Raw genomic sequence first — 11,791 nt, 5'->3', positions numbered from 1 at the left:
CCCCTTTGGGCTGGCATATCTAATTGATTCCCTAGAGGGAAATTTTAAAAATCTGAGGGCAATTAACAGGCAAATAAAATAAAAGTGTGAGAGTCAGACAGTCTCCTTGGTAATTTATAAGAAACTCTCATTTTATGCAACGGGTAAGGAGAAAATGCTGAACATCAACTTCAGGATTTAAGTTCAGAATACTGAGCTTAAAGATGATTGAATTCTCAACCCAAGCAAATCAGTTATGCCAAGATCAGTTCTCTTACTTCGAAACCTTGTGCTGCTGACATGTACAACAGGGACAACTCAAAGATTTTGGTTCCTCATACTTTTTACACTCCTCTGTGTGGAAAGATAAAGTTTTTCCCCAACAAGGTAACAGGTACTCCTTTCATGTGCTACTCCCACCTCTTCTTGTGGGTAATGGACTTATAAGCAGAGTTCATTCACATTCTGAAGGAATTTGGATCACCCAGACATCACATGCAACATCACATTGATCTACTATGTTGAAGCATCATGCTGATTGTACAACAGGAGCAAGAGGTAATTACAATACTGGAAGACTTGTGAGACTTGCCTGATTCAAAGGGAGGGACCTGCCATTTCAATGAAATGTTTAGAAATCTATTGGTCAGAGGTATGCCAGATATCCCTTACAAATTGAAAGACAAATTGCATCATCTTGCATTCTCTACTGCAAAAAAATAGACCCAGTACCTAATAAATCCTCACATATTATGCGAGTTAACATTTCATACATGGGAATGCTGCTCTGACCCATATACCAGGTAACAGGGAAGGCTCTGTGGTATATCCTGATTGTGATGCAAGCAGTCTTTCCCCATGTGTCACATGCTCCAGCAACATATAATATTGTGCTGCAGGAGTCATTATTAAACACACACACACACACACACAAACATGTGTGCTGTTTATGGCAAGCCCTAGAATAAGACTGAAAACACAGTCTCCTAGAACAAGGCTATGCAATCTGTAGCAAAGAATTGCTCTATTGAAAACAGCTACTGACATGTGACTGAGCACTGGGAGAGATGAAATACTTGAGACTCCAAGTGACCATGGATCTGAAGCTGACCACTACCGGCTGGGTTCAGTCCTTTTGAACCCATTAAATCATATATCTGAGTTGGTTCTGCAGTAATCCTTTGTAAAATGCAAATAGAATGCTCAAGATGGAGCAGAAGCAGGAAAGAAGATGTAAATAAGCTACATGAGTAGGTGGTACTCCATGTCACATGTGCTCCAGGTGACCTCCACATCACATAACAAAATTGTATAAATTCCCCTTCCTCAACACACACCTAGGGTGGTTCCAAAGGTGGTTCTCTATGATCAGATGCATAAGAGAAAAAAAACACTCACCTTTGATTGTAGGTGGGTTTCTCAGTAGGTGGATATAAGCCCAAAATGGAGACTGACTATATTATAACATTGCACATAAGTGGCCTTGAAAGACAATGGTGAAGTAAAAGTTTTTTTCCAATGGGACTTTGGAAGGTGAACCTGATATTCCACACTATGAAGCAGGCAAAGTATCCTGAGAAGAAAATATATATGGTCACATAGGCAGTGGTGAGTAGCCTGGCCAGATTGAAGCCTGAAAGGGATAGTATTGAAAGAATGGGAAAAAGAAGGCCCATGTTAGAGGCATTTGAAAAAAACAACATACAGAAGTGGGCACAAAGCATGAAGATATTTGGATCATATGTTAACACCCACAAGAAAGTATCTACCACATGCAGGTAGACAATATGACTTAGCCAGTTGATATTAGCCAGCAGTTTTCAGTGATCACTCCAGTGCTGACACAATGGGCACACAAACAAAATGGCAGCAGTGACATTGACCAGAGGCTACACGTGGGTCCTACAGCATGGACTCCCACAAAGCAATGCCGATTTAGCAACGGCTGCCTCTGATTGTCCAGCAGCAGGTTATTGATTGCCCAGTATGGCAGCATTCCTTGTGAAGATTAACTAACCACTTGGTTGCAAGATGAGTTCATTGGGATTCTTCCAACATCAAGAGTTACTGAACCGTTCTCACAGAAATTAATATTATGTTCTTCACATAGGTTTGACCTTACTGTCTTCAAGATCTCAGCCAGAATTGCTCTCTTGGGAAGTTCAGAATGTCTGATCCACATGAAAATCATCCCATGCAACACGGCATCTGATGAGAAACCACTTTACAGAGAAGGAGGTGTGGCAGTAGACCCACTACTGTTTGGTCTTCTGTCCTTATCACATACCACACCACCCAGTAGCTGCTAACAGGATGGAGCCCTGGAATGACTCATTCAAGGTACAGCTGAAGCACCAGTTTGGAGGCAATACCCTTAGAAAATAAGATGGCATCCTCCAGGGCATGTGCATACATTGAGTCGGAGACTTATATATGGTGTTATGCCCCATAGAGGATGGATATGTGAGTCCAGGAACCAAGGGGTTGAAGCAGTAGTCAGCACAGGTACCACTTCCCTTAATGTTTCACTTAGGGACTTTGTGCCTCCTATCTCTGCAACTCTAGAGATCCTGTCCCTCAAAGGATGCAGAAACTCATTAGGGTTATTGAACTACTAGCACTACCTTTCACCAGATCATTTTGAGCTGTTTATATCCAGTCAACAGCAAACAAGAGGAATCACTATCATGGGACAAGGAATTAGTCATAATTAGCAGGAGGAAGTAAGCCTCTTTTACACAGTGGAAGTACAGAGGATTATGTGCATAATTCAGCTGATGAATTTTGGTTCCTATTGGTGCTCCCTGTCCAGACATGAATGAACAAAGGCAGCAGCTCTCTCTCTGGGAAGTTGAAGAGTATCAGGAGCTCAGCCATCTCAGGAATGAAGAGTTTTTTTATACCAGCAGACAAACCAACCGAGATGGTAACAGAGGGTGAGCAAAATTTGGATGAATAAGTGTAACAGACAGATCTTCCTTCAGAAAGAATAGCTCACTCTGGAGGAGCTGCTTTTAAAATATGCATGGAAAAGTGGATCTGTGTTGCATAATTAAAGACTTGCTGCTCAACCACAAGAAATATGCTTAGATGACAGTTTCTAGCTCTTAGTTTCATTAGGGACTGCTTCAGTATTCAAGATGAAGCCACGATCTTCCAGGGGTATCCCTCTAATCAAAGCCTTCTCAAGTTGGTAGCAGCCAAATTCAAGCTCATGTGTGGGTGGCACCCTTGCAGTAGTTGAGCAAGGAATCAGTGCAGTGGCATAGTCATTCTACCCAACACAGGACTCCTTGAAAGGTCTTTTCTTTAGAGCTCATGGTTGGGTTGCTAGAGACACAGTTAGGTTTATTTCTTGGTTGACAGTCCCTCTGTTTGAACTTGCTGCCTCCCTTTTCTCCTTTCAGAAGTTAACTCCTCAATAAACCTTTTGCCCTACTAACTCTGACTCAATGTTGGCTTCTCAAAACCCTAAACTCAATGGCCTACTATAATCAATTGTTATAAATTTTCATTTTTTATTGCAAAGACGTTTTATGACATGTACATTCACTTATTAATTCATTCTTTTCTTCTATAAATTTCTCAAAATATTTTTCAGAATCCAAAGCATGGAACTAGATTCTGCCCAAGACAGTCTGTTATATACACTGACTATTCCCACAAGAATCTTACCCTTAAGAAATTAATATAATATAGACTAAACAAATGAAGAGGAAATAGGCAGTCTACATGAAAAAGAATTCGGAGTAATGATAATAAAGGTGATCCAAAATCTTAGAATGGAGAAAATACAAGAAACGTTTAACAAGGACCTAGAAAAACTAAAGAGCAAACAAACAATGATGAACAACAAAACAAATGAAATTAAAAATTCTCTAGAAGGAATCAATAGCAGAATAACTGAGACAGAAGAACGGATAACTGACCTGGAAGAAAAAATAGGGGAAATAACTACCACAGAGCAGAATAAAGAAAAAAGAAAAAAAAAAGTGAGGACAGTCTCAGAGACCTCAGGGACAACATTAAACATACCAACATTTGAATTATATGGGTCCCAGAAGAACAAGAGAAAAAGAAAGGGACTGAGAAAATATTTGAAGAGATTATAGTTGAAAGCTTCCCTAATATGGGAAAGGAAACAGTCAGTCAAGTCCAGGAAGCTCAGAGAGTCCCATACAGGAAAAATCCAAGGAGAAACATGCCAAGACACATATTAATCCAACTATCAAAAAATAAATACGAAGAAAAAATAGTAAAAGCAGCAAGGGAAAAACAACAAATAACATACAAGGGAATCCCATTAAGGTTAACGGCTGGTCTTTCAGCAGAAACTCTGCAAGCCAGAAGGGAGTGGCAGGACATATTTAAAGTGATGAAAGGGAAAAGCCTACAACCAAGATTACTCTAACCAGTAAGGATCTCATTCAGATTCGACTAGGAAACTAAAACCTTTACAGACAAGCAAGAGCTAAGATAATTCAGCACAACAAAACCAGCTTTACAAAAAGTGCTAAAGGAACTTCTCTAGGCAGGAAACACAAGAGAAGGAAAAGACCTACAATAATAAACCCAAAACAATTAGAAAATGGTAATAGGTGCATACATACTGATAACTACCTTAAACGTAAGTGGATTAAATGCTCCTACCAAAAGACATAGACTGGTTGAATGGATACAAAAACAAGACCTGTATATATGCTGTCTACAAGAGACCCACTTCAGACCTTGGGACACATACAGACTGAAAGTGAGGGGATGGAAAAAGATATTCCATGCAAATGGAAATCAAAAGAAAGCTGGAGAAGCAATTATATCAGACAACATAGACTTTAAAATAAAGACTATTAAAGGAGACAAAGAAGGACACTACATAATGATCAAGGGATAAATCCAAGAAGAATATATAACAATTGTAAATATTTATGTACCCAACATAAGAGCACCTCAATACATAGGCAAATGTTAACAGCCATAAAAAGGGAAATCAACAGCAACACAATCATAGTGGGGGACTTTATCACCCCATTTAATGGACAGATCAACCAAAATGAAAATAAATAAGGAATCATAGGCTTTAAATGATACATTAAACAAGATGGACTTAATTGATTTTTATATGACATTCGATCCAAAAGCAACAGAATACAATTTTTTTCTCAAGCCCTCATGGAACATTCTCCAGGATAGATCATATCTTGGATCACAAACCAAGCCTTGGTAAATTTAAGAAAATTGAAATAGTATCAAGTATGTTTTCCAACAACAATGCTATGAGACTATATATCAATTACAGGGAAAAACCTGTAAAAAATACAAACTCAAGGAGGCTAAACAATACACTATTAAACAACCAAGAGATAACAGAAGAAATCAAAGAGGAAATAAAAAAAAACCTAGAAACAAATGGCACTGAAAACACGACACCCCAAAACCCATGGGATGCAGCAAAAGCAGTTCTAAGAGGGAAGGTTATAGCAATACAATCCTACCTCAAGAAACAAGAAACATCTCAAATAAACAACCTAACTTTATACCTAAAGCAATTAGAGAAAGAAGAACAAAAAAACCCAAAAGTTAGCAGAAGGAAAGAAATCATAAATATCAGATCAGAAATAAATGAAAAAGAAATGAAGGAAACAATAGCAAAGATCAGTAAAACTAAAAGCTGGTTCTTAGAGAAGGTAAACAAAATTGAAAAACCGTTAGCCACACTCATCAAGAAAAAAAGGGAGAAGATTCAAATAAATAGAATTAGAAAGGAAAAAGGAGAAGTCACAACTGACACTGCAGAAATACAAAGAATCATGAGGGATTACTAAAAGCAGCTATATGCCAATTAAATGGACAACCTGGAAGAAATGGACAAATTCTTAGAAAAACACAACCTTCTGAGCCTGAACCAGGATGAAATAGAAAATATAAACAGACCAATCACAAGCACTGAAATTGAGACTGTGATTAAAAATTTTCCAACAAACAAAAGCCAAGGACCATGTGACCTCACAGGCAAATTCTATCAAACATTTAGGGTAGAGTTAACATGTATCCTACTCATACTCTTCCAAAATATAGAAGAGAGAGGAACACTCCCCAACTCATTCAACGAGGCCACCATCACCCTGATACCAAAACCAGAAAAAGATGTCACAGAGAAAGAAAATTACAGGACAATAATACTGATGAACATAGATATAAAAATCCTCAACAAAATGCTAGCAGACAGAATCCAACAGCACGTTAAAAGGATTATACACAATGATCAAATGGGGTTTATCCCAGGAATGCAAGGGTTATTCAGTAAGTGCAAATCAATCAATGTGATACACCATATTAACAATTTGAAGGAGGAAAACCATATGATCATCTCAATAGATGCTGAAAAAGCTTTTGACAAAATTCAACACCATTTTATGATAAAAACCCTCCTGAAAGTAAGCATAGAGGGAACTTACCTCAACATAATAATGGTCATAAATGACAAACCCACAGCCAACATTGTTCTCAATGGTGAAAAACTGAAACCATTTCCACTAAGATCAAGAACAAGACAAGGTTGTCCACTCTCACCACTATGAATCCACATAATTTTGGAAGTTTTAGCCACAGCAATCAGAGAAGAAAAAGAAATAAAAGGAATCCAAATTGGAAAAGAAGAAGTAAAGCTGTCACTGTTTGCAGATGACATGATACGATACATAGGGAATCCTAAAGATTCTACCAGAAAACTTCCAGAGCTAATCAATGAATTGGATCAAATAAGAGGATACAAAATTAATGCACAGAAATCTCTTGCATTCCTCTACACTAATGATGAAAAATCTGAAAGAGAAATTAAGGAAACATTCCCATTTACCATTGCAACAAAAAGAATAAAATACCTAGGACTAAACCTACCTAAGGAGACAATAGACCTGTATGCAGAAAACTATAAGACAGTGATGAAAGAAATTAAAGATGATACAAACAGAGGAGAGATATACCATATTCTTGGACTGGAAGAATCAACATTATGAAAATGACTCTACTACCCAAAGCAATCTACATATTCAACGCAATCTCTATGAAACTACCAATGGTATTTTTCACAGAACTAGAACAAAAAAATTCACAATTTGTATGGAAACACAAAAGACCGTGAATAGCCAAAGTAATCTTGAGAAAGGAAAACGGAGCTGGAGGAATCAGGCTCCCTGACTTCAGGCTATACTACAAAGCTACAGTAATCAAGACATTATGCTATTGGCACAAAAACAGAAATATAGATCAATGGAACAGGATAGGAAGCCCACAGATAAACCCACATGCATATGGTCACCTTATCTTTGATAAAAGAGGCAAGAATATACAATGGAGAAAAGGCAGCCTCTTCAATAAGTGGTGTTGGGAAAACTGGACAGCTACATGTTAAAGGATGAATTTAGAACACTCCCTAACACCATACACAAAAATAAACTCAAAATGGATTAAAAACCTAAACGTAAGATCAGCCACTATAAAACTCTTAGAGGAAAACACAGGCAGAACACTCATAAATCACAGCAAGATCCTTTTGGACCCACCTCCTAGAGAAATGGAAATAAAAACAGAAATAAACAAATGGGACCTAATGATACTTAAAAGCTTTTGCACAGCAAAGAAACCATAAACAAGACGAAAAGACAACCCTCAGTATGGGAGAAAATATTTTCAAATGAAGCAACTGAAAAAGGATTAATCTCCAAAATTTACAAGCAACTCATGCAGCTCAATGACAAAAAAACAAACAACCCAATCCAAAAATGGGCAGAAGACCTAAATATAGACATTTCTCCAAAGAAGATATACACATTGCCAACAAACACATGAAAGGATGCTCAACATCACTAATCATTAGAGAAATGCAAATCAAAACTACAATGAGGTATCACCTCACACCAGTGAGAATGGCCATCTTTAAATATCTACAAAGCATAAATGCTGGAGAGGGTGTGGGGAAAGGGAACCCTCTTGCACTGTTGGTAGGAATGTAAATTGATACAACCACTATGGAGAACAGTATGGAGGTTCCTTAAAAAACTACAAATAGAACTACCATACGACCCAGCAATCCCACTACTGAGCATATACCCTGAGAAAACCATAATTCAAAAAGAGTCATGTATCACCATGTTCATTGCAGCTCTATTTACAATAGCCAGGACATGGAAGCACCCTAAGTGTCCATTGATAGATGAATGGATAAAGAAGGTGTGGCATATATATACAATAGAATATTAGCCATAAAAAAATGAAATTGAGTTATTTGTAGTGAGGTGGATGGACCTAGAGACTGTCATGCACAGTGAAGTAAGTCAGAAAGAGAAAAACAAATACCGTATGCCAACCCATATATATGGAATCTAAAAAAAAAAAAAAAAAAGGTTCTGAAGAACCTAGGGGCAGAACAGGAGTAAAGACACAGACGTAGAGATTGGACTTGAGGACACGGGGAAGGGGAAGGGTAATCTGGGACGTAGTGAGAGAGTGGCATGGACTTATATAAACTACCAAATATAAAATAAATAGCTAGTGAGAAGCAGCCTCATAGCACAGGGAAAAGCTCGGTGCTTGTGACCACCTAGAGGGATGGGAGGGAGACGTAAGAGGGAGGAGGTATGGGGATATATGTATATATATAGCTGATTCACTTTGTTATAGAGCAGAAACTAACACACCATTGTAAAGCAATTATACTCCAATAAAGATTAAAAAAGAAATTAATAGAATAATACACATGATGAGACAGTTTTATAAACAAAAATATGGTCACTATTGCCATTAAAAATTTTAGAAAAAATTCTTGTGTGTATTCAGTTTGGAAAGTTAATCTCTGTTGGGAAGTAAAAGCAGGGATCATGAGTACATGGCACCTGGTCTTGGCTGGAAAGCAGGAATGAGATTTGGTGTCCAAAATGGTAGGGCAGGATCGATGTGGACAGAAGACACAAGAATGGCTTCTATCTTTTCACATATCTGGACATATAAAACTAAATATAATTGGTCTGTAGTTTTATTGAGTTCAGAATTAAACATATAAATTGTGTTTTTTCGTGTGTCCAAAGCAATAAATTTATTGTTTTAAATAAAACTAAAACTGAAGGTGTACAGGAGAGAGTGAAAAACTTTTTCAAACCAGACATAGTTGGAGTTGAAACTTGAGTTTCCTGCTTACATTGTACGATATCCTCCTATCTGGTCTCCTTGACTCCAGTTTTTTTTTTTTCTCCAATCCTTCTGCTACAGAGCTGCCAACCCCTCCTTTGTGTAACCTTTGAACACTTTAACATGTCACAGAAGGCCCACTCTGCCACCATGTGCAAGCATTAATGTTCTTGACATAGTTATCTTGCAGTTATTCAATCATACCATGCTCTTTCAAATGCCTGGCTTTTTACCAACATCTCCTGTTAAGTTTTAATTTCTTAAAGATTAGATTAAGGTTGGAAAAACTGTTATCCATTCTTTACTTGGGTAACTCTATGTATCCTTCTAGATTCACTTTAGTGTCATCTTCCTTGAGTGAGTTGTCCTTTCTCTGAATATGGGTAAAACTCCCTTCTCTGTATTTCCATAGTCCTGCTGAACACATAGCAGTTACCATTACTTCTTCTAATAATTGTATTGTTGGTTTTTGTCTTCCCATCACTCTAAATGGCAGAGACTATTTGCCGTGTACTTCTATGTCTATTTAAAGGCTTATAGACTAGTACTTTGCAGGTATTCAGAAAGAGTTGTTTGAATAAGAGCTGTAGAGTTTTCAGCATATAGGCATTAGAAGTCATAAATGTGTATAAGAAAACAAGATGAAGAAGGAAAAAGAGATACAGTCTAAAAGTGATGTTCTGATCAACACCACTACTTAAATAGTAAGTAAGTAAAGGAGTCTTGTGAACATTTTTCAACTTTTGACCCTGGAGCATCTGAAGCCCTTCCTTTCACTGGGCAATTTTTCAACAAATGAGTCTTGCAAGGAGGAAAATCCCATATCTCACTGTACAAGTCAAAACAGGTTAGATACAGATGTTTTTCCACTCTTCCTTAAAGCAAAGAAGCTGGTACATGATCTATATTCAACTGGTCAGATTCTGCTCCCCCCATCCTACTTTCAAACTTTGAAGCAGAAGCTAGTTTCAAAAGAAAATGGACAGTAGAGAAGACATCCCAGTGGTGATGGCAGCTGAAGTGGTAGCACGCAGGTACCAGATTCAGCAGTAGCAGCAGCTATAGAGGCATTCACTCTCCTGAAGCAGCAAATAGAGCAGTACCAGCTGCAGCAGGCCAGCTCTGTCCTCACGGGCCTCATTCTGGCATCCCATTTGCATGAGTCCAGCAGCTCCCCCATGTCTCTTGTTTCTGACCATCCCCAAATTTGGTTTACCACCTTTCCAGTGACACTGTTAGTCGCCAAATACTCAACAAATTTGTGCTCTGTATAAATATGGAAGAGTTATTTTCTGTTGTTTGCTTGAAAGAACAGACTGATGTGGAGAGATAGTGTGTGAAGACCCAGATGAATGAGGAAAAATACAAAGGGTGACCTTAAGAAAAGTGAAAAACTTAGGTGGAACCCTGTATTCCTCTCTTGCTTTCAACTTTCACATCCAAATTTCTAGCTAGACCTGCTGTCTTATCCTCTAAAACATCCTCCAAATATACTTTATTTTCCATCTCCATTAATATGACCTCAGTCCAAGTCACATCTGTTGTTTATTTTTAGCAAATGTTTGTGTAAATGTCCTCTCTAGTTTGAAAATTAATTAAAAGCTTTTCATAAGCCAGTGGCTGAAAAGTTTGGAAATCCAAGAGAGAGATTAGAAAGTTTTCTCCAAAAGCTTTATTTTCTACTTAAGAAAGAATTAAGTATTTAATTCAGATATTAACTGCAATGGATTTTCAGCCCTCTGTCTTTTTTCAGGCCTTGAAGTTACAGGAGAATCACAAAAGCCTATTTATCCCCCACTTTCTTCTATCTATGGAAAGCAGAGATAAATAAGTTCAACTGTTGTCAAATTCTCTGCAAAGAATTGGGTTACTATTTTTTTCTCTCTTGTGGTGACCAGGCTCCTTCAATTGAATGATTGACAGTGATATCATATTATATTTTTTTCCTTTTTTGTTTTGAACATGTAAAGACTGTCTTCCTATATTTCTTAGAGAAGAGATTGCAATGTAGCAAGCCTGGAAAATTCTCATAACACAGTTGATATATAAAGACTACAGAACACTTTCTCTCCCAGTTATTACTTCTATAACTGGTTTACAAGCACATGAGGTAAACAACTTAAACTCTTCTCCCATTGCTCTGAGAAAACTTGGAAAGTTCACTAGTTTGGAAGAGCTATAATTGAATCTATCTGTGCCTGTGAATTTCAATTTCTTTTTGCTTTCTTTATTTTCATTTTTTATCTTTTTATGGAAGGTTTTAAACAGCAGATTTGATATCTTTAATAGATATCAGACTATCCTAATTAGCCATTTCTTCTTTTGTCATTCTTATTAAGATGTATTTTTCCAGGTATTTGTCCATCTCTTCCACATTGTCAAAATTTCGCCATACATTTATGATGTCCTTTCTAAATATCTTTTTGATGTCTGAAGATTTGCAGTGATATTAGAGTGAGATCATCCCTAATGTTAAGTAATTTATCTTTTTTTCTCTTGTATCAATATTGGTAGGCATTGATCAATTTTAATAATGTTATTTCAAACAAATTTTGGCATCTTTTCTTTGGCACATCTATTTTCATTTTATTAATCTCTGCTTTTATTTTTTTTAGATTTACCACTTTTA

The sequence above is a fragment of the Physeter macrocephalus genome, chromosome 7 (assembly GCF_002837175.3).
Source record: "Physeter macrocephalus isolate SW-GA chromosome 7, ASM283717v5, whole genome shotgun sequence".
Taxonomy (NCBI): domain Eukaryota; kingdom Metazoa; phylum Chordata; class Mammalia; order Artiodactyla; family Physeteridae; genus Physeter; species Physeter macrocephalus.
The sequence above is the reverse complement of the archived record's forward strand: the minus strand, read 5'-3'. Positions refer to the sequence as shown.